This window comes from Canis lupus, chromosome 19 (assembly GCF_011100685.1).
Source record: "Canis lupus familiaris isolate Mischka breed German Shepherd chromosome 19, alternate assembly UU_Cfam_GSD_1.0, whole genome shotgun sequence".
NCBI lineage: Eukaryota > Metazoa > Chordata > Mammalia > Carnivora > Canidae > Canis > Canis lupus.
The window spans coordinates 55,224,566-55,245,596 of NC_049240.1; the positions used below are offsets into that span (position 1 = coordinate 55,224,566).

At 50.3% G+C, this 21,031-nt stretch overlaps 1 protein-coding gene and 1 long non-coding RNA gene across 4 annotated transcripts in view; one reads left to right on the plus strand and one right to left on the minus strand.

The window, feature by feature from the left end:
* The window catches only part of FMNL2 (formin like 2), a 261,397-nt gene that overhangs the window by 77,515 nt on the left and 162,851 nt on the right, over positions 1-21,031 (plus strand).
* LOC119864506 lies at positions 8,571-12,333 on the minus strand. 3 transcript variants are annotated; one of them, XR_005374340.1, is made up of 5 exons: positions 11,995-12,333; positions 10,461-10,576; positions 9,848-10,120; positions 9,279-9,411; positions 8,571-8,824 (listed from the first exon to the last, which is right to left on the minus strand). It is a non-coding gene; the product is annotated as an uncharacterized LOC119864506 (long non-coding RNA). The 3 variants fall into 3 exon arrangements; XR_005374342.1 differs by having other exon boundaries at positions 10,461-10,573; positions 11,995-12,332; XR_005374341.1 differs by lacking the exon at positions 10,461-10,576 and having other exon boundaries at positions 11,995-12,318.

The following is a 21,031-nucleotide window of genomic DNA, read 5'->3' on the forward strand; positions in this document are numbered from 1 at the left end:
TTGGCCGGGCCCCGGGGGGATGGAAGGCGGTTTAATGATTTTCGCGTGTGCAAGTTGCCCTGGCTGACTTAAGTGTTCTAGGCTTCGCATCCCCGTCTTTTCGGGAGGTTTGGCTTTTAGGGAGAGTGTTTCCTTGGCGTAGAAAATAAGAAATCCTCATGTGACAAATGGGAATTGACAGAGACGAAGTAAAGTCAGAAAGAAACTGTGTCAGGACTGCTGCGTGCCTGTTTAAAAACTGCTGGTCTGATGATTGAAAATCTAACCGACTATTTAAAAACAAACAAACAAACAAAAAAAACATTGAAAATAAGGGAGGAATTGAATACCGAGTTAGGTTCAAGATTTATTTATTTATTATTTTTTTATAAATTTATTTTTTATTGGTGTTCAATTTGCCAACATATAGAATAACACCCAGTGTTCATCCCGTCAAGTGCCCCTCTCAGTGCCCGCCACCCAGTCACCCAAGATTGATTGATTTTTAAAGATTTATTTATTTATTTATGATAGACACAGAGAGAGGCAGAGACACAGGCAGAGGGAGAAGCAGGCTCCATGCAGGGAGCCTGACGTGGGACTCGATCCCGGGACTCCAGGATCACACCCTGGGCCAAAGGCAGGCACTAAACCGCTGAGCCACCCAGGGATCCCCCAAGATTTATTTTTAAGAGAAGACAGGTCTTGTTGGGTACATGCATGACGTGTGATTTTTGTTGTTTTTGTTTTGTTTGCTTTTTGGGTAAGCCAAGTTCCATTTTATTTTACATAGTGGGCCTGCAAAATAAGAAAACAGCTTTTAAAAAGGCATTTTTACTTTTTTTTTTTTTCATTTTTTTTTCATTTTTTTTTTTCATTTTTACTTTAGAAGGTGTTTTGTTGAATGCATGAGAGTGACTTTGCAAGTCACTGAATCTCTCTGAACCTTCACCTATAAATTGGGAAGAGTTGTCTGTGTTTTGCAGGTTGCTCTTGAGCATTAAATGAGTATTTAAATGATGTGGATTTATGAGCATTTATATGTTGCAGTGCCTGGCACAGAACAGGGACTCCTTCCTCTCTTCTGAGTCTCTGAGGTCAAAGATTGCAGGACCCTGACTCCTACGGCGGGACCGTAGCCAGGGAAGGAACGCAGCCCGACCTTCTCTCTTGGGTCCCGTTTGACGACTTTGCTCTGGCCCCTGTGGTTGGAATCCTCATGCAGCCTTGACCCCTTTTCCCAAGCTCCCTGGGAGTTACAGGCATACGATACAGCAGGTGCAGAGATGCGACTTACATAAATAACTCTTAAAAACTCATAAATAACTCACACCCTTTGTAGAATCGGACAGGAAAATCAGCATTTTAACCACTAGCAGAAAGCAGATGATAAACTTGAAAAACTACCAAGTGGACCACTCTGCCGAGAAAAGAGCCACCAACTGGGAAGCGACCGAAACACCCTTGGATCCACTCCCTTCCCAGATGAGAGAGTTGGGGCTTTAACTGCATATTAGTTTCACATTTAATCCCCTCACCATTTGCTTGTGGGAAGACGTCGCAAGGGGAGAGATTTGGTAAATGTGTGTGCTGTTACTTTATGCTTGCAAAAAAATAAATAAATAAAAATCTTAACGATCGTTGGTGTGGCTGTAAATACTGACATGTCCTCTGCTGCTTGACACACATGATACTGATATACTGATAAGGACAAGGGAAACGCTGTGACTGTGTTTGGGGTCAGGACTTCTTTTTTTTTTTTTTTTTTAGAATAAAAACAGTGTTTTCTTGGAACACGAAGTTGAAACCGCCTTCACACAGTTCAATGCTGTGACATCACTTCGATTCGGAAACCCTCCTTGATGTGTATCTGCAGTTCACAACAGTGATTAACTTTGTGGTTAAAAAACAAACGAAAAAGAGTAAGGTTGTTGCCCTTGGAGCCAAGCGGAGAAGGCGTGTTCGGGCTCTAAGTCCTCATGGGAGATTCTGGATGGAGAAGCCAGATGTGCTCTCGTTCTTTTCCTTTGAAGGTGAAGCCTTCTCTGTAGCCCCCACCTCCCAAATGGGAGACCACCTTTAGGGGAATAGTAGGGCGCTGTTATGGAAAGGTCACTGAATTCTTATTTACTTACATCTGAAGTACAGCTCGTTTTATGCAGGATGTGGATGCAACGTGAACCTCCGCAAAATGGTGGGAATCAAACACCTGCGGGTACCTGGCCTCTTTCGAAGAGGGAGACACGGGACGCCTGGGGGGGTGCTCAGTGGTTCAGCACCTGCCTGCGACCCAGGGCGTGACCCCAGGGTCCTGGGATGGAGTCCCACATCGGGGTCCCTGCAGGGAGCCTGCTTTTCCCTCTGCCTGGGTCTCTGCCTCTCTCTGAGTCTCTCATGGATGGATGGATGGATAAATAAATAAATAAAATCTTTAAAAGAAAAAAACAAAGAGGGAGATAACAGGGAAAGCAGGATCCTTCCTCTTCATGACTCTTTTTGGAAGTGCGATTTCTGGAGTCTCTGTCGTCGACGTTTATGGACTGATATATGCGTAGCGCTCGACGTGATCGTAGGTAATAAAGCTTTAAGTTGGAATTGACCTTTGCTGTCATTTTATTGAACCTACCCTTGACCAAGAACGAATTCTCGGAGAAGGAAAGCCAACCGATGTTTGTTCAGGCAATTAGAACGGCAATTCAGGAAGAGACCTGAATCGGGTTTTGAGGAAGACCGAGGATGGGGTGGAGTTCTGCAGGCAAAGGACTCCGGGTGTAGCGCTCCTTTGGGTCTTTTCTACGTCACAGGGGTGGAAACGAGGGTGACCAGATTGAATGCGTTGGAAACGAGGGGTTGAGACTTGTTAAATCACGCTGGCTCCTTTCCAGGCGAAGAAGGCCGAGCGGAACGTGGGGGCCCCGGGAGGAGGGGGAGCCTGGGTCGAAGGCGGGCTTGCTGCTGTCTGCGTGTTCACCGGTCGTGGTGCCGCCGGCGAGCGCGCGCATCGTCCAGGCCTGTTGCAGACGGAGACGCTCCTGGGCTGCCTTGCTCGCTCCATTTTGGCATCTGCTTGGACGTTGCTTGTGTTGAAGATGAGGACTTAGGGAAAACAGTTTTGCCCTTGAGGGAGCTAAATGATCTGATGATACCTGTGTCTTTTTTAAGTATTTTTGAGTTTCGTGAGGTGGCAAGTGCTGGGTGCACTTCCACAAGCGTGTACGACCTCTCAATACTGAGGACCTCTGAAGTGATGAGGCGAGCCTGATGCTGGGGACACAGCTGCACCAAGTTTCCTAAAAGGTGAGGGACTTGAAGGAGCAGGAGGGTTAAAGGAGACCTAGAACGTGACGGGAAGGGAGTGCTCGGGGAGGACCTGAAAGGCCAGTCTGAAGCGCGCGTATGGTTTGTGGGAGCAGACGCTGAGGTGTAAGCTCTTCCTACTTAGGTTTGTTTTTGTTTCTGCTTTTGGTTGTGGGTTTTTTTTTTTTTTTTTTAACAGAAAATGGTGGTTAGGGAGTTCTGTATGTGAAATCTGAGTCGTGGAAGCTTTTTCAGCTGGTGAAAGGGGGACGGGGTGGCTGGATGAGGAACACATCAAATTTCGACACCTGAGAAAGGAAGGGAAGGAGGTACCGTGGGCCACCACGGTTTTGGACAGCTTACCTTCAGCCCCATCCGTGACGCTCCGCACACTCAGTCCTCAGGGTGATGTATTTCTCCCTTTAGTCCTTTCCCTGGGCTATTCCGCTTGCCAGAGACCCCCCTTTCATTCCCCTGCCGTAAGGCTGACCGTCGTCTGTTCATGTGTCTGTTTCATCCCATCACCCCGTAACTCTCATTTTAGGGCCACTGTTTCTATGATAAGTTGTATGGAAGAGGCTGACCTTTACGGTGGGAACAATGACAAACTGCTGTGGACTTATATTTATATTTTTAAAGATTTTATTTATTCATAGAGATGCAGAGAGAGAGAGAGAGAGAGAGGCAGAGACACAGGAGGAGGGAGAAGCTGGCTCCGTGCAGGGAGCCCGATGCGGGACTTGATCCCGGGACTCCAGGATCAGGCCCTGGGCTGCGGGCGGCGCTGAACCGCTGAGCCACCCAGGCTGCCTGGACTTATATTTTAAAGCAGTGGTTCTCAAACACTATTGTGCAGGACAGTGACTTGGAGGGTTTCTTAAAACACACGGGTTGCTGGCTCCGCTCCCACGGTTCCACATACGTAGGTCCCGGGGGGGAGCCTGAGACTTTGCATTCCTACCCAGTTTCCAGGTGCTGCTGCTGCTGGCCGTGGCCTGAGGACCGCACTTCCAGAATCTCTCATTTAGGGAGATCACTCAGATTGCAGCGGAAGGGGATGGGGAATGGTGAGGGGTTGGGCGGGAGCGGAGACGGGGAGAACAGTTTGGGCGCTGTATCGTTGTTTCTGGTAGAAATACTGACAAAGTGATGAAGAGAGGTCGGTCTATCAAGGGACACTTAAGAGGGATTGGTTAGATACGACGAATGAAAGGGTGAAGCCCAGGTTTCTCACGTGGCAACTGGATGCAAGATGGTGCCATTCACTGAAATAGAGCCCACGCAGTGGTCAGGATTTTGTGAGGGGTCAAGGGGCAGGATGACGGGACGGCATGCCTTTGGGACCTCGCATTCAGTTATTGGGACACTGGCTTTAAGCTCCGAGGTGAGCGAGGCTGCTGCTACAACTTAAAGAATCAGCAAGAGTTGACCCCTGAGAAGAGATGAAATCAGGTCGGAGAGGGAGCGTGGAGAGCCTGGGACAGAGGCCTAAGGGTCACAGGTAATGAGAGAAGATGCGGGGCAGCCAGAGAGGCGACAAAGTGCCAGGAGTGCGTCCTGCTTTCTGTCCTGGGGGCCAAGACACAAGCACGTCCTTTAGGAGGGAGCAGAGGAGCAGGACTAGTGCTGAGGGCTGCTGGTGCGGCAGGGGAGCGGGGCCCTGAGCAGGTCCCGTGTGGCTGCACAACCTGGAGGTGGGTTCGGAGGTCACTGCACCTGTCAGGGCCAGGCTCTGAAACGTCAGCTCCGGCCTGGGATTTTCAGCGACTTGGAAGAGATTCGGGCCAGACAGCAGCGGGGTTGGGAGGATCGGGACAGGCTGTTCACACAGTACGTGCCAGGAAACGGGTTATGGAGGGAGAGGCGGCCGTTGGTGAGCAGGGGGAAGCAGGTGGCATGAGGTTTGGGAGATGTGTTGTTACACGATGGAAGAGGCTTGAGCGCGGTTAATGTACCAGAAGATTCAAAGAACCGTGGAAGGGTTAGAAGGGAGGGGGCAATGCCTGTGACCCCCTGGGCTGGGAGGGACAGAGGGTAGCAGCCCCCGCACGGGTGGTCCCTGTGCCCGTCCACGTGGCCCAGAGCAGCCAACTTTATTTTATTTATTTATTTATTTTTTTGCCAACTTTATTTAGACCGAGTGATGACGTGGGTTCAGGGTCCCTCGTCTAGGGGCCACACAGGGGCTTTCCTTAGGAACCGTCAAAACCTATTCCTCAGAGAGATGAGCTATTATGGAAAAGACTGAGGAGGTGAGTGAGTGGGGGGCGCTGACGGGGAATCGTAAGCTCCGAAGACCCTCCCCTGGCCTCCTAGTTTAGCTTCGGTTCGGTGCAGATCCGGGGCCCTGTGCCGTCCTAGCAGCGTTGCCAGTCGACTCCCCGAGGCCAGTGCAGGGATCGTATTGAGATCGGCAGGGGTGCCTGGGCGGCCTTGTTGGCTAAGGGTCCGGCTCTTTTTCTTTTTCTTTTTTTTTTTTCTTAGGGTCTGGCTCTTGATGTTGGCTGAGGTCGTGACCTCAGGGTCGTGAGATCGAGCCCCATGTAGGGCTCTGTGCTCAGTGTGGTCTCTGCTCAGGATTCCCTCTCCTGCTGCCTTTCCCACTTGTGCTCTTTGTCTAAAATAATAAATAAAAAAATATGATAGTCCATTGAACGTTCAGCAAGCGTGGGGGCAGCCCGGTGTGCTCTGCTCCACTGCCCTGCGGGAGGGTATGGATGAGGCCGCCGTGCGCTCACCTTGAGGCGTTGCCAGCTCTGCTCCTGCCTGGGCGGCCGGCAGGGTCTCAGTCCTCCGAGGCTGGAGGAGCTGCCCGGGAGTCGCCCTGGTTCCCCATCGCCCAGCTGTCGAAGAGCCAACCTCTGCTGGCACCTTTGGTCCTACTGCGTCAGATACTCACCGCCCTAAGGAGACAGGAGCTTCACGTGCTCTGGTCCGGTGCACGAAGTCCCTGGTGAGCACGGTCGCTTCCGCGGCGGCCTGTGGTCCCGACCCTTATCTGTGGACCCAGACGTGGCTTGCGTGGCCACGTTGGAGAACAGTCCTCGTGCCTTTCCCCCAGTTCTCGGATTTCCCACTCTGGGATCAAGTCGCGGACCAGACCCCCGGAGGCTACGGGCTTTGAGATCCGTGCAGAACCGGGACCCCAGGACTAGAGAAGCCTGGTCTTCTACGGGCTGTAAATTAAAGTTTGGTTTAAGTGCTCCCGACGCCTGCTGCCCAGTGGGGCTTTCTGTGACGGTGGAGACGGTCGTCGTCTGCACGACCCGCGGGGCAGCTACTCACTCGCTAACTGAATTGTTCTTTAACTTTAACTACTTTGAACTTGAACAGCACCGTGTTAGAGCAGCGGTTCTGAAACCTTGGCGTGCAGCAGAATCACCGGGACGGCCTGCTGAAGCGTAGGTTCCCGGGCCCGACCCCCGAGGTTTGATTCCGTAGGTCAGGGTTAGGGCTCGAAAGTCTGCGTCTCCTCACAAGTTCCCAGTGGTGCTGCTGGTCTGGGGAAGGACCCGCTCTGAAAACCACCGGCGTAGACTGGTTGCTCGTGCTTGATTTTCATGCTGATTAAATGAAATGAAATGAAATGCCACCAGCCCATGGTCAGAGCCTCTGGTCGGCTAGTTGACAAGCCGCCTAGTCCTCGTCCCCCACAAACCCACACTGGGTCCTTTTCCCAAATCATCACAGTTCACCTTGAGCCCCGACTCATGATACTTGCTGAACAGCAACAGTAGCTGAAACCATGGCCTTCCAGGAAAATTCCAGCCTCCAGCTGACTTTGGTTTTCATTCAGACTTTAATAATTTGTTCTCTGACCTTATAAGAAATAAGGCCATGTGTGTGGTATATGTAGAGTGTGAGTCTTTTTTTTTTTTTTTTTTTGCCAGGTTCATACTGGGCGTTATAATGAACGGTGTCTGTATCCACACTGGCTGGCTGGGCTGAGCTCTGATGGACTGTCCCTAGGTCTTGTTTGAACCAGTGACTTTTTATTTTAAGCAAATAATAAACTCTTTTTTTTTTTTATTTTAAATACTCAGGCTATCTGATTTAGAGAAGAAAAGGTTTCTCGAATGCTACAGCATCATCTCGTGGTGGTAGCGTGGTCCTTCTCAGAACGCGTGTCGAAGTATTTACGGGTGGAACCACGTGCTCGCTGAGGTTCTCTTTAAACTTCTGTGCGGGATCGCAAAATCCCCGTGATCCCGGAAGGTCCCTGCAGGTGCGGTGTGTTATTCTCTCTGCTTCTGTGATTGTTTGGAATCTTACATAATTTAGAGAAGCATCCTCCTTGAGAATCTGCATAGAGCATCTCTACGAAGTACCAGGTGAATAGTTGAAGCTGAAATTGAAGAGCGGTTTGGTGGTTTTGCTCTAGGAAATTCGGTTAAACAAAGATTTTCATCCAAAGGATGATCTAAGGTCAATGAAAAGGTCGGCCGTTGTTTAAAGGTGATGGGTTACCAGTCATTATTTTTTCTATATATATTTTTTTTCTGTTTGTTCATTTGTTAACGGTGTAGATTTTACCTTTTTTTTGTAAATTTATTTTTTATTGGTGTTCAATTTGCCAACATATAGCATAACACCCAGTGCTCATCCCATCAAGCGCCCCCCTCAGTGCCCGTCCCCCGGTCACCCCCACCCCCCTGCCCACCTCCCCTTCCACCATCCCTAGTTCGTTTCCCAGAGGAGTCTCATTCATTTGGGGAATATAAAAAATAGTGAAAGGGAATAGAGGGGAAAGGAGAAAAAAATGAGTGGGAAATACCAGGGAGGGAGACAGAACATGAGAGACCCGTAACTCTGGGTTATCAGTCATTATTAGTGAAGAATCTGCAGATAAGTGAGGTACTTAGTGTGTGTGTGGTATTGGGAATAGGGGCGTGCACCCCCGTGCCGACTTTCCTACATCCTGGTGTAGACTTCTCCTCTTCTCCTCTTACACCCCCAGCACAAGTCGTGCTCACTTGGGCGTGTCACAGTTTTCCTTGTTTTAGAAAAGGTGGGGTTTAAAAAAGAAGGTCCAGAGAAGGAAAAAAAAAAAGGTGGCGATGAGTCACATCATGGGATCTCACAGGCAGCTGAGCCCTGGTGGATGGGCTGAGTTGAGGGTTTTCCAGGGTAGTGATGATATTTACCCTGAAGGAGAAGAAAGGATCTTTTTAGAAAAAAGACTTTTATGGTCTTCTAGAGGCTGTCCTGAATACGTTCAGCTTATTTTTGATTTGGGGAACTCTCAGATTTTTAGGTAGACGATAGTAGGAGTTGAGTATTTTAAACTTCCTTGATGAGTTACACAAAGTAAAGAAGTGGTTTATTACATAGCCGTGAGTTTCATTCGAATTTACGGTGTATAATCAAGGCCCGCTGTTCCCCTTTGATAGTTATCATTTAGCTGTAATTTTGCAGAGAGTCGGCTTCCTGGAGGTGGCATCTCCATCGATAGGCTGCTGGTCCACGCTTGCAGGTCGTAGTGATGGTTGTAGACGTGTTTCCAGACCGGTTTTTCCCGTACCCATTGAATCCACTGGGACGTACCTGGCTGCATATGGGAGGGAGTGGATCACGATAAGTACTTGGCAGCATCGAGTTTTGCACCTAGCGTCTGACCCTTGAGAAAAAGTAATGACAAAAAGGCTGTTCTGTACTTGTTTCAGTGGTTCTTGGTGTTTAGGTATTTACTGCTTGATGTCAAATATTTGGAGAATAGGATTGGTTTTAAGCTCCTTTTATAGGGCTGCTTTTAAGAGTACGTGCAAAATATTGGGCAAGTGTTCCTACCTGCTTGGGCCTTACATGTGAGAAGGAGAGAGAGAGTTTAAAGGACATGGTACCTTAGGCTCTTAAGTGGAATGTTAGTAATATTCCTACAGAAATAACACAAAGGAACCCTCAGGGGACATGAAATGCTAATTGTCAGGACAAGCCTGGGCTGCCCCTCGAAGGATAACACCGAGGAGCTTGCTCCCTCGTAAAATTCTCCTTCCCCGACTGACCTTGGAAGCACAGGCTGCACGTGGAGTGGAACACTTAGGGGCGGCTCCTGTGTATTTTTGGTGCGGCGTCAGAGGAAACCCTCCACGGCTTCTTGAGAAAGCTCTCTGAGCCCGGATGCGTTCATCCAAGCACCTGTTGAACACCCGTGCATTAGGTTCTGTTATTCTCTTGAAGCCTTGCAGTTTTTTTATTTTATTTTATTAGTAGTGAATATAAAAGTAGGTCAGTGACCACCCCTTGGGGCTAGGAAAAAAATTTTCAAAAAAAGAAAATCCTTGGGCCGTACCGCGTTAAGATGTGTGTTTGCCCCGGGAACTGAAAAAGTCCACGTGCCTGGATTCTCTGTCTTCCGCTCTTGTCCCTTGAAGAGTCTCTAACATACAGGATTGTTTGGTACTTTGCAGCCTCGCACTTTGGCTTAAAAAGAGAAGTGGGAAGGCGCGGGCCCGACGAAGGCGTGTTGAAGCCTGTACTGGGTAGGCTGGTGCTCAGCACTGGGGCAACCCCGAGCCGCCCCCCCCCCGGCACCAGGGGGGCACGCGCGCCGCGCTTCTCTCTCTGTAAATACCTTTGTGCGCCCTCGTTGCCGGAAAGGACTAGAGGATGGCTGTTTCAAGAACACTTCTTTCCTCCCTTTTGCTTTCTTCCCATCTTTTGTCTTTCTGTCTTCTCTCTTGAATTTTTCCCTTGGATATTTATTGCACGAGGCCCCTTAGGTGTGTGACCTTCAAGCTGAATCTGTATTTATATGCAGGGACTACTTTTTTTCCTTTTTGACTCCACTCATAGGTCTTGGGATGTAAGATCCTTTGACAGGATTTTCCTACCATCTGATGGATTCCTGCAAAATTAATTAATAGTGTAATATTTTTCAAAAAATTTTTTAAAGAATTTTATTTATTTATTCATGAGAGACACAGAGAGAGGCAGAGACCCAGGCTGAGGGAGAAGCAGGCTCCATGCAGGGAGCCCGACGCGGGACTCGATCCCAGGACCCTGGGGTCACACCCTGGGCCACACCGCTGAGCCACCCAGCTATTTCTCAATTTTTTCTTGACTCCTCCTCTCTTGTGATTTTATGGCAGGACTTTGGTGCTTTCACCCCTATACGGAGGGACCAATCGCCTTTTTTTTCTTTTTTTAAATAACAGTAAATGCATCTTTCAGGCATTTAGGATTACCTGTTGTTAGCTTCTAGAGAGGAGAGAAAGCCTTCCATTGTGGATCCACCCGCTTTGAGAGGAACTCCGTGTTGGTACAGGCTGAAAATGCTCCGACTTAGATCTTGTTTCCACTGCTTAGTAATGTAGTGCAATGGATATATGTAAGAGTTGTGGCTTTTTAAAATAGACAACCATTTAAAAAATCCAGAGGCTTTTAAAATGAAATTTGCTTTTAGAAGAAGCTTCTCTAGTACAGTGTCAGAATTATTTGCTAAAAGCATTAATGTGGTCACATGTTTGACCACATAAAATTCCTATGTGTTCCCAGAGTGGTCTAATGAATTATCACTGTCTTTATATATTCCACCCCATATAAACTTCAGCTTATTCAAACAGATTTCAAGGACGAGTCTTATCCCGTTCCAGATGTACCCACTTCTTTCCTCTTTCCTCCAATTTTAGGGTCTCTAGCTGAACCCACACAGAAATGATTTAATTCTTATTTATTTGAGAGAGCAAGCGAGCACGCGCATGGGCAAGCATGAAGCATGGGGAGGAGGAAGGGGAGGAGGCAGGAGGGGCAGACGGAGATGCCGACTCCCGGCTGGGCAGGGAGCCCTACCCAGGCCTCGATCCCAGGACCTTGAGGTCGTGGCCTGAGCTGAAGGCAGGCGCTTAACCCACTGAGCCACCCAGGCGCCCCAGAAATAATTTAATTCTTTGAAAAGTCTCTGATGAGTTTCGGTCACTGCGTGTCCAGGGAATAAAAACCAGTTTTAATATTTGCACCGTCAAAGCAATTAGACGAACGCGCTACAGGAAACGCCACACGTCTCAGAAGACCGAACACGTGAAACCTGTATTAATCAGAACCTGAGGTCACATCACAAATTTCCCCTGCTTTACGTTAGTAAGAGAGACTAGACGCCAGAGGAAGCCGCCAACGGGACACGGTCCCTTGAGTCCTAGCACGGACCCCACGGTCCGCCTGGGTTCTTCTGTAATAGTGTCGAGCGGTGCCGTACGGTGCGGTAAGCACGGCTAGGGACTGGGTGACTTTCTGTGTTATATTTAAGGACAAAAATATTCTTTTTTTTTTTTTAGGACAAAAATATTCTTTCTGCCTTTAACTAGATTGATTATTCAAAAATCTCCCAAAACTTTTCTGTTTAAAAAAAAGATAGCAAGGGCGATTGGTTCGTCTCTCTGGTCTGTAACACAGTCCACCCCACGCGTATCAGCATCCCTATGGTTAGGGGCCGAAAGCACAGTCCGGTCAGCTCGGCTTCCCCGCCCCTGCCCCCTCCCAGGCCCATCTTTTGGGTGAGTTTGGCCCCTTTCCCCTCTGCTGGCCTCTGTGTCCTCCCCTCTGCCTAACTTCAGCATCTCCTGGGGCCCCGGGTGGCTCAATAGGTTCAGCATCCGCCTTCCACTCGGGTTGTGATCCCAGTGGGATCGAGCCCCAGGTCAGGCTCAGGCTCTGTGCTTGGGGCTAGCCTGCTTCTCCCGCCCGCTCTGTGCTCGCTCGCTCTCAAAATCTTTAAAAACAAACCTTTATAATTCCAGCGTCTCTTGCCTGAGTTCTTGCAAAACCTCCTAACCCGCCGCCTGCCTCTGCACCCCGTCCTTCAAAGGCACTGGGTGCTGTCCTCTCGAAGGACACAATGCAGCCGGAACAGGATGGTGAGGCCGGGTCGCTGCTCCGCGTGTCGTTCCTGGGGTGGCGGGTTCGGAGGTGTTGCTGGGCGGCGCTGGGCCTCTGGCCTCCCCCCGCCGTGGTTAGGACAGCTCCGCCTTCGTTTTGCCTTTTAACAGAGTAAGATTCTGTTGAACAAAATGTTCCAGGATTAAAAAAAGAAAAGTTTAAGGGCCGTGGGATCAGATAACTGCTAAAGTGCGTGTCTTCTCTGCATTCTGCTGGAGGTGCTAATTTTTACTTTGTGGCATTGTTTTTCTATTGTTCCGGGAAGGGGGTGGGGGCAGAGGGACGGGGCCACAGAGTGGGGGGAAGCCGAGGCACCAGGGGCTGCCCCAGCCCAGAGGCTGTGGCCTGCGGGTGCCTGACCTCGGCCTGAAGCCGCGTGTGCCGGGGTCCCTGCTGGGTGGGCCCTGCACCCGCCGGCCCGCGGTGGAAGTGTCCCCAGCTGTCCTGCCGCGTCCTGGGGCACCGGGGGTCGCTTCTGGCCAGAGCCTCTGCGATGGGATTTCGGCGGCAGCACGGCCTCCTGAGCGCCTGGAGCAGCGCCGTCCCCCGGGCAGGGGCCTAGCCGTCCCGCCTCCTGCCTCGGGTCACATTTGTGGGCTTGTCTGGACCTCTCCTCCCGGAGCCTCCCTCGCTGGGGGTGCTCAGGGCTGCAGCCTTGTTCTGGGGCAGCAAACCCCTAGCTGCCACCACTGCCAGAAACCTCTTTACAAAGGCAAATCAACGTGGGTTGGTAGGAATTTGTGCAAAAAAAAAAAAAAAAAAAAGTCTTTTAGAAAACACTTTTGTGATGGTACAAATGTGCCGGCTCAGATGGTTCCCACGTGGGTGCTTCAGACTGTGTTCTCTCCCCCTCCTCCTCCCTCCTCCCTCCCTCTCTGTCTCTGTCTCTGTCTCTGTCTCTGTCTCTCTCTCTCTCTCTCTCTCTCGCAGGGGAGGGGCCCTGTCCTTATGTGGGGAAAGTCACCAAGTGTCTGTTGCAGCTGCAGAGGACGGCCTGGCCTGGGCTGCTCTGCATCTCTGTGCAGGCCTTGGGGTGGCTGCCCCGGGTGGGGTGCAGTTAGTGGCGAATGTCACCCTGGAGGCAGCAGGCTCAGGGACTCGGCCGCTTCTCAGTCCCAGTATAAACCAGAGTTGAGGCTCTGTGTGCTGCAGGATCAGAGAGAGAATAGGGCAGCGTGAAAGGTCAGGAGCGGATCTGGGTCCTGCTGACCCTGTGTGGTGGTGCACAGACCCCCCAGTGAGGAGCCCTCTGCCCCCAGGTGCCCCCAGGTACCCCTAGGTGCCCCCCATGTGCTCCCAGGTGCTCACATCCAGATCTGGGCCCTGCTGACCCTGTGTGGTGGTGTGCAGATGCCCCAGTGAGGAGCCCTCCGCCCTTGGATGCCCCCAGGTGCCCATGTCCAGGGAGCCTCCTGACCCCATGGGCCCGGGGGGAGGAGGGCCCTGGCCTCCGAGGAAGGCCCCAGCTGGGCCTGCGGGAGGCTGGTCGGGCTGGCCCTGCCCTGCTGGCCGCCGGCTGTCCGGCTGCTTCTGAGCCTCTTTGTTAGAGGAACAAACAAGAGGACTTACAAGTCAGCTGCTGGTTTACTTCCGGTTTAGCAGCTTCCATAGAGGTTGGTCGGGTGGCTGGGGGGTGGGGGGGATCTGAGTTCTGCGGGGGCTGCTGGTTGATTTAGAGCACAGGCCCCGGAGCAGAGAGAGGAGAGAGACTCTGCAACAAAAGCACGGGCACTGGAGCCTGGTGGAAAGCACACGTGCCCCAGATGTGCTCGCGGGAAGCCAAGAGCATGGTTGCAAAAACAAGCAAAATGAGGGTAACGCAAGCAAAGAGTACTTGAGAAACCAAGGCTGGGTTACTCTCTGGCAGGGAACGAGCAAGTTCATATTAGGATGGAGCTTCTCTCTGCAGCGGGACCGGGCCGTGCGATGGGCTGGTACAGACCCCATTTTCCGTTCTTCGTTAATCCTTTTTTTTTTTTTTTGGCCTTGTATTAAATATGAGCCTGTAAGACTTATCAGTAGTTCTTGGAGACGCCGTAGGTGAGAATCCTCGCACCTCGAGCTGAAAATACCCATCTTTGGGCGGGTGTGACATTTCGCTTGAGAAGTGTTAGAATCCTGTGGGATCGCAGGTGACAAGTGGAGCGCAAGAGGCACAGAGAAATCCGTGGTTCTGACTCCGGGTGCCGCCCGAGCCCTCTGAGCCCAAGGCTGTGGTGCCTGCAGCGTCGGTCCGTCAGTCCGTCCCGAGGGCTCCGCGCTGGCTGGCCTGCTGTGGGGGCGGCGGCCCTTAGGGCCCCGGGAGCTCCCCCTTAGGCTCCACTCCCCGTCTCCAAGGGCCCCGAACGATTGGAACTTTAATGAACATGCATGGGGTACAGGGTGGCTCGGGGTAGTGCCTGCCTTGGGCTCAGGGCATGACCCTGGGGTCCCGGGATTGAGTCCCGCATCTGGGTCCCCACAGGGAGCCTGCTTCTCCCTGTGTCCCTCTCTGTGTGTCTCTCAGGCATAAATAAATAAGATCTTAAAAATCAACATGCATGAGGAAAGGACCTAGGATGGCTGTTAACACCATTGTATTAGGAAAGGGGCCCCAGAAGGGGGAAGGGGGGGCGAGTACCCCAGCCCCCACCAAGCATTCCCCGCTGGAGGCTTGGAGCCGTTTCTCCCAAGACGGAGGCAGCGGCACCTCAGGGTGGGCGCCGTGGGGCCCTGCCCGGTACCTTTCTCCAAGCAGAGGTGTGATGGAGACGGTCCCCAGGATTTGCATGGGGTCCGGGGTCCGTAGCAGGGCAGAGAAGCTGCCTTGGAGGACCTGGACCCGACAGGGTGTCGTCCTGTGTGGAGGCCGGGGCCGGGGCGGGGCGGGGGGACAGGACAGGACCCCGGGCCAGGAGACGGGAGACGGAGGAAGGAAACAGCCGGGAAGGTGCGCTTAGAAGGGTGGGAGCGGGGTCCCCCTGGAGGGCCGCAGCGCGAGGCCCTGGGGAGAGAAAGCAAACAAATAAGGAAATTGAATCAAATCAGATGAAGTCCTTTTAAGGAAAAGATGGTGTTAACAGAACAGATAAGTCAACGGGCAGGATGAGAAAGGCAGGCTGGTGAAGCGCCAGCGGAAGGTTCCGGCAAGTGTGGAACGGGGGAAGCTCTGACTTGAACGAGGCCGACGCTCTTAGTAAGCGGGTGGGAGGCTGGGACATCTTGGAGGTGGGGTCACCTGAGCTTTCGTGTCCCTTTCGTCCTCCTGATGATGCCCGGGAAGTTCCGAGTGTTGCAGGGTGCGTTCGTCTTGGTGAATGGGTTTTAACGTAAAGTAAAACGTTAAGTCCGCGTGAGAAGGGGGGTTTGAGGAGCCTTTTATTTATTTATTTATTTTTTGAGGAGCCTTTTAGAACCAGAGAATTGACAGAAGTGGCGTATTTTGAAAGCATTTGCTGTTTGGTGGGAGCCTCAGTGGGAGGATGCTTTCGAGTGACGCTGTGCGCTTGCCGCCGGCGCCGGGAGAATGGACGTGGCTGTTAAGGGAAGTCGGATAAAAACACCGAGTGTCTAGTACGTCTCAGAATTAGGACGGGGGTGGGCCAGCGTGGGATCAGGGCTGGGCTAGGGTTGAGAAGGAAGCTCTGAGAGATCGACTTGTCTGCTCATTTGTTTATCGGGGACCTACTGTAGGTCAGGCACCGGGCTAGGAGCCAGGAAAACAAAGGTGACCAGAGCTCGGCTCGTCACGACGCTTAACGTGGGACGCGTGACAGACATAAACTGATGCTTTTAAGCCATAACCATGGTTGTAGTATCTGGATTGGCTCCAAGATTTTGCATTGTTTTTGGAGATGAAGTGACTCCGGCGGGGGGACTTCAGTGGAGATGACGTGGATGGAGGTGCGCCGGCCCTCCCGGTGCCTGACCGCCCCTTCCTCACACCTCGGCTCTACGGCTCTGAAGCGGGTGACGTACGGCGTTGGGCCTGTGTGCGGCTCGAGGGACCTCTCAGAACCCTTGTGGTGATGAGTGGAGGCAGGTCGGGGAGCATGTCTAGGGGAGGAGGCCTTGGTGAGGGAGACAAGAGCAGAAGACGGACCAGGTTTCTATTGTTCCCCTAACAAACTGCCACAAATTTCGTGGCTTAGGACAACACCGATCTACGATCTCCCCAGTTCCGTAGGTCAGAAGTGCGATGAGGCTCACCCGCCGGGCTCAAGTCAAGGTATTGGCAGGCCTGCGTTTCTTCTGGAGGCTCCAGGGAAGAACTGATTTCTTTCTTTTCCTGTGGCCCATGTTCCTTGGCTCACCGCCCCATCCCTCCTCCGTGTTTAAACCAAATAATGTCTGTCCATGTCCTTCCTACACGGTCGTCTCTCTGGTTTTCTGGCCATGGCCTTGCAAGGTTGGGTCCCCCCCCTAGATAATCTCCGTCTCAGGTCCTTAATCACCACCTCCGTGAAACCCCTTTGCCGTGCACGCTAACATAGTCCCAGCTTCTGGCGATAAGGTTGCGGACACGTTTGTGTGCCGGAAAAGGAGAAATGGGCTCTGGCTGCCGTGTCTTCGGTTCTCTGACCCAGATAAAGAGGCCTCTAGATTGTCTTTCCAATGTTGACACCACTGCCATGATTGCTAGCTGGGGTCTTTGATTTGTCATTCTTTGACCCACAAGTACTCCTTGGCGAGGCCCTCAGGCCCCCCACAGGACGGTCCGCAGCCCCCCTTCTCATCCTGGTCTTGCACGAGAGCCGTGCGTTCTGGTTGGATGTGTTTACCTGCCTTCGCCCTGGGTCTCCGTGCAGCTCTGCACGTTCCCGACGCCATGCCGTTGCCTGACTTGTTTCTGCGAGACTCAGATGCTCCCCGCCCTTACTTCTGCTCACCCTTCCTATGAAACCTGTGACACTGGCCCTCTCTACTCCCCATCTGATCATAATTAGCAAGTGCTATTAAGTCCTTTGTGAATACACTTGATCTTTCCCTCTGGACCAGCCATCCTGAGGTGCTTAAAAGCAGAGTCCTGGATTCACCCTCCGAGAGATGCATTGAATGGCCTGGGACGGGGCCCAGGAGTTTGGCTTTTTAGCAGACTCAGTGGGCGATGCGGAAGCAGCAGCCGCCAGGCACCGTGAGCTGGACGCTCCTGGAGACGGCAGCGCGTGAGCTCTCCTCTCCTGGTGACAGACCACGTGCTGTCCTTGTCCGGGAGATGATGATGGCTTTGAGAAATGCACGCCAGCCTGCAGGTGCGTGCTCATCCAGGAGGAGGGTGTCCTGTGGGAAGTGTGAACCAGATCGTTCGGGCCGTCAAGCTGTGCCCCTCTTCTCGGAGCCAGTGTTGTCGAAGTTCAGGGCAGACAAGGAGCCGGTCGGTGTGCTGAGCAGAAACGGCTGAGGCGGACAGTGAGCGGAGGCAAAATCAGGTCGGCAAAATCGCCCTGCCTTCAGGTTTACTTTTTCATTGGACTTTTCTGCGTTGCGGGGACCTGACGTGAACTATCAAAAGCAGGAATTTGGTCATGGAAAAGATTTGAAAGCGGGAAAGATGGCTAATTGTTGGGGGTATGCGGAGCGAACTCTGTGCCCTCAGCGCCTTCCGATAACAAGTTCTTCTTGGTCATTGGAATGCAAAGAATACCCAAAACTCTGAATTCCCACTGAACCAAGCATTTTTGGAATGAGGCCTTTCATGAATACGCCATGATTCTGATTTCTGCTGTTGTTAAGATTGGAATGGAGTCTTTGTTATTTTACATGATTTCCTAGACCCTCTAGGAGGGTTTAGGTCCAAATGATTAGATTTATTTTTATGAAATTGTCCTTTTCCCTTTTGAGGGATCTCACTGCATTAAGTGAAACTGCTTATGAGGCTAATTAAGCAAAGTGTTTTCTACTTTTTATTGATTTTTCTGTCAACTTTATGGCAGAAACAGAAGACAACAATTTTAATTAAAAGAAGAGCCTTAAGTAACTAGCTATTTTGGAGCTCCTATAAGAGGTTCCTATCTATTGTAAATAATTAAAAGGATTTGCCCTGGGCCAGAAGAGGAAGTACTGAAAGTAACACATGTTTCTATGAGCTAAAAGCCGTCACAGAGGTGATAACACTTGAATTGGAAATCACCAAAGTTTCCATCTGGTTTCCTAGTCACCAAACAAAATATAGGTGTTTAAAAAAAAAAAAATGTTGCCATCTTTTGTGAAAGGAGAACTATTAAAAGATGAAGTGTGCTAGTAGGCACTTTAATAATGAGCCTTTGATTCAATTTAAGGCCAGTTCTCTGTGCCTGTTAAAAAAAAATATTCCGTAAGTTGTGAACATTCACACTTTTTTTTCAGTGAGCTCATTTGCATACCTGGAGGTCATTTTATCTTTAGTTGGTGGTAAAGTTCTGCGACGATATGAACCAAGGTGGGACCAAATAATAGCTTGTTCTGTGCATGTCAAGCTAAATTAAAATAATGATAATTAACTATTTGAATTCAAATGCTTGTTTTGTTTTGCAACAGCCATTATGTGTACAGTGTCCTACCAGACGAAATAAATTGAAAGGCTGAAGGAAGTTCCTACATAATTTCTTCTGGATGGAAATCTATAATTTGTTGCAAAGCTCACAGTTAAAATTCACCCCAGTGTAACCAAACTTAGGAGCAAGCAAAGTATTTTTTTTGGCTTAGTATTGAATTAAATTGAGTCAATATTTGTTTAATACCTTGTCTGCCCACAATAGCCCTCTCTGTAGAGAGTAAGACAGGAGTGATATATATATAATCTTTACCTTCAAAGAACTGATAATTTAGAGCAGAGCTGTACGGTAGAAATATTGTGAACTACGTAGCTTATTTAAATTTCCCAGTAGTCGCATTAAAAGACAAGAAAGATGGGTGAAATTATTATTAGTATTGTTTTTTAAAGATTTTATTTATTTAGAGAGAGAACACGAGGAGGGGAAGGTGCAGAGGGAGAGAAAGGGAAAGAATCCCAAGCGGGCTCTGCACTGAGGACGGAGCCCCCACAACCCAGAGACCGTGACCTGAGCAGAGACCAAGAGTTGGTCACGCAACTGACAGAGCCACCCGGGTGCCCCAGTGAAATTATTATTATTATTATTTTAAAGATTTACTTATTTTAGAGAGAGAGCATGCACGAATGCACATGCAGAGGGGTAAGGGAGAGAGGGAAGAGAATCCCAAGCAGACCCCACTGAACGCAGAGCCCTACTTGGGGCTGGATCTCACAGCCCTGAGATCGTAACTTTAGCCGGAACCAATAGTTGGGAGCTCAGCTAAGCCACCAGCACCCCCCCACCCCCGCCGCACCACCCTGGTGAAATTATTTTTAATCATATATTTAAAATCCTAGATTTTTATTTTTTATTAATATAAAAAATGTAATATATCAAAAATATTATTTCCACATGTAATCAATATAGAGCTTACTAATGAGATACTTTACATTCTTTTAAAAATACTAAGTCTTTGGGGTGCCTGGGTGGCACAGTGAAGCATCTGACGCTTGGTTTCAGCTCGGGTCCTGATCTCAGAGTCTTGTGTCTCCTTGCCCAGTGTGAGTCTGCTTAAGACTCTCCCCCTCTCAAATAAAAACAAATCTTTAAAAAAAAAATACTAAGTCTTCAGATCTGGTGTTCTATTTTCATTGGAGGGTCACCTGCCTGGCTGAGACAGTAGAGCACGTGACTCTTGATTTTGGGGTTGTGAGTTTGAGCCTCGTGTTGAGGGTGGGGTTTACTTAATTAAAAAAAATTTTTTTAAATAAATTTTTATTGCAAACACTTGATCTTTATTTAGACTATCAAACGTACAGTTGAAAAAGTAGATTCACATACTGAATTTGTCCCAGACATTCTTAGAAGTTGTCCAGTAACTGAAGCGAACATCTGGTTTTAAATTTGAATTAAAAATCAATATTAAAAATTCAGTTCATCAATCACTCTAACCGCATTTCAGCTGCCAAGAGCCGCATGGGGCTGCGGGTTACTGTATTGGGTAGGACAGATTTAGATGTGGAGACAACGTTTGACGTCTTTGATACTCAAATAATTGAAGATGGTATGTAATTACAGAATGAATTCCTATCCACTTGCAGAGGGTAATTGAGAGAAGAGTGGGCTAGAGCAGTTGTTTCCAGTAGAACTTTCTGTACATGGCACGGCCTGGTGGGGTAGCCACTAGCTTCAGGCTTTTGGACACCTGAAAGCTAGCAAGTACAGCTGGGAACTGTATTTTAAGTTTGATTAATTCAAATTCAAATAGTCACATGGGGCTGGTGGCTACCATCTTAGGCAGTGCTAAATGGGATTCTAATGGGGCAGGGTGTCTAACGGGGTAGGGATTCTAATGGGGCAGGGCTCTAACGGGGCAGGGATTCTAACGGGGTAGGAAGTCTAATGGGGCAGGGTGTCTAACGGTGCACGGTGTCTAACGGGGTAGGGATTCTAATGGGGCAGGGCTCTAACGGAGCAGGGCGTCTGACGGGGCAGTGTGTCTAACAAGGTAGCTCAGGCATGACTTAATCGAGGTGTGGAGCAAAGGAGAGGGCATCGCTGAGCTGGGAACGGCGTCGACCAGTGGTTCCCTAACATCACTGCAGGACAGCTTTAAAAAGGCCTGTCCTCAGCTGCCACATCCAGGTGCGCCGATGAGTTGGTGCCCCCCCGTCAGAGTGTCCAAGGCTCCCCAAGCGACTGTGATGTGTACAGCAGCTCTGGGGGGGGCCTGCGCTTGCATATACGTCCTCCACTCATGAGAGTTGGCCGGGAGTGAACACGGACAGAGGAGGAACCCGGTGGCTTCCTCAGACGCTCGAGTCGATGTTCTTACGTGAGCAGACGGAGGACCGGCGTGTTGGGGGAGCGGGGCCGTCCTCAGGTGGCTGCTG